This window comes from Cherax quadricarinatus, chromosome 57 (assembly GCF_038502225.1).
Source record: "Cherax quadricarinatus isolate ZL_2023a chromosome 57, ASM3850222v1, whole genome shotgun sequence".
In the NCBI taxonomy this organism is placed as follows: Eukaryota; Metazoa; Arthropoda; class Malacostraca; order Decapoda; family Parastacidae; genus Cherax; species Cherax quadricarinatus.
This window is the reverse complement of record NC_091348.1, coordinates 19,839,415-19,841,717: the sequence shown is the minus strand read 5'-3', so window position 1 is coordinate 19,841,717 and position 2,303 is coordinate 19,839,415.

Below are 2,303 nucleotides of genomic sequence, written 5' to 3'. Positions count from 1 at the left end.
GAGCTCAGGGGGATGTCGTACGAGGAAAAGTTGAGGGAAATCGGCCTGACGACACTGGAGGACAGAAGGGTCAGGGGAGACATGATAACGACATATAAGATACTGCGGGGAATAGACAAGGTGGACAGAGATAGGATGTTCCAGAGAGGGGACACAGAAACAAGGGGTCACAACTGGAAGCTGAAGGCTCAGACGAGTCACAGGGACGTTAGGAAGTATTTCTTCAGTCATAGAGTCGTCAGGAAGTGGAATAGCCTAGCAAGTGAAGTAGTGGAGGCAGGAACCATACATAGTTTTAAGAAGAGGTATGATAAAGCTCAATAAGCAGAGAGGGAGAGGACCTAGTAGCAATCAGTGAAGAGGCGGGGCCAGGAGCTGAGTCTCGACCCCTGCAACCACAATTAGGTGAGTACAGCGCTGCCACACTGACTCACACAACCACTAACTACTTAAACCTTCCAATACCAGCCAAAGAGTTCCTCAAAGTTGTTGAGCTTTGTATCAACTTTAATTGATTCTTCTTTTGGAAGGATTTACACCAGCAGTCATGTGGGATGGCCATGGGTTGACCACTAGTGATGGCCATGGGTTGACCACTAGCGATGGCCCTGGGTTGACCACTAGTGATGGTCATGGGTTGACCACTAGCGATGGCCATGGGTTGACCACTAGCGATGGCTCTGGGTTGACCACTAGCGATGGCCATGGGTTGACCACTAGCGATGGCCATGGGTTGACCACTAGTGATGGCCATGGGTTGACCACTAGCGATGGCCATGGGTTGACCACTAGCGATGGCCATGGGTTGACCACTAGCGATGGCCATGGGTTGACCACTAGTGATGGCCATGGGTTGACCACTAGCGATGGCCATGGGTTGACCACTAGCGATGGCTCTGGGTTGACCACTAGTGATGGCCATGGGTTGACCACTAGCGATGGCCATGGGTTGACCACTAGCGATGGCCATGGGTTGACCACTAGCGATGGCCATGGGTTGACCACTAGCGATGGCCCTGGGTTGACCACTAGCGATGGCCCTGGGTTGACCACTCAGTGAGGTTATCACTGAGCACCTGAAGGAGGGGACATTAAAACCACGTGTATCACCCGGTGTAATATGGCTGAGATTTGTAACTAACATCTCATTCAGACCTCCTAGTAGATGGACCAGTATATGGGTGTTGTGATAACCCAACACTGGAGGTTTTGGTCTTCTGACCGAAGCCTTCCACTGGCTTACCCTTCATTCTTTTAAAAATGAACGTTATAATTATAAGCATTGTTAATCAAAGCTGGTGTCATCCATTGTGTCCCGTAAGTCGACTGCTAGCGCACTGACCTCACACACTGAGGTCTGGGGGTCGATCTCCGGTATGAGTGGAAACATTTGGACGTGTTTCCTTAAGACACCTGCTGTCTATGCTCACCTACGAGTAAAATAGGTCCCCTAGGTGTTAATCGACTGGTGTGGGTGGCATCCTGGGGACAAAATTGACCAAATTTTGCCTGAAATGTCTGCATAACTAGCGGCTGTGTCACTGATGTCAGCCAGGCTGCACACCTTGTGTCACTGATGTCAGCCAGGCTGTACACCTTGTGTCACTGATGTCAGCCAGGCTGCACACCTTGTGTCACTGATGTCAGCCAGGCTGTACACCTTGTGTCACTGATGTCAGCCAGGCTGCACACCTTGTGTCAGTGATGTCAGCCAGGCTGTACACCTTGTGTCACTGATGTCAGCCAGGCTGCACACCTTGTGTCACTGATGTCAGCCAGGCTGTACACCTTGTGTCACTGATGTCAGCCAGGCTGCACACCTTGTGTCAGTGATGTCAGCCAGGCTGTACACCTTGTGTCAGTGATGTCAGCCAAGCTGTACACCTTGTACATGTAGAGTGCTTTTATAAGTGTATTTCTGAGGGTCTAAAATGAACTAATCTAAGTTACATTATTCCTGATAGGAATAAATTCGTTCGGTAACGGCACTCGAACAGCCGTTTGGAACAGCCGTCTGGAACAAAGAAAGTTCCATATTTGAAGTTCCACGTACTTGTAGAACTAAGGATATTATCATTAATGATTATGATTATTATTAATAATTATAAATTACAATATCGTCACATGTAGTTCAGTAACTAAGGCAGACAAGTTACAGCTGTATTGCTCTCTGTAAAATCTTGTTGTTGTAAGCTTAGTGGCTGAGTGGTAGAGCGTCGGGTCCGCTACCTTCCCAGTCATCAGGGAATGTAACTAACCCAGTACATGTTACCCAGAGTTACCATTCACCTCGACCTCCAGTA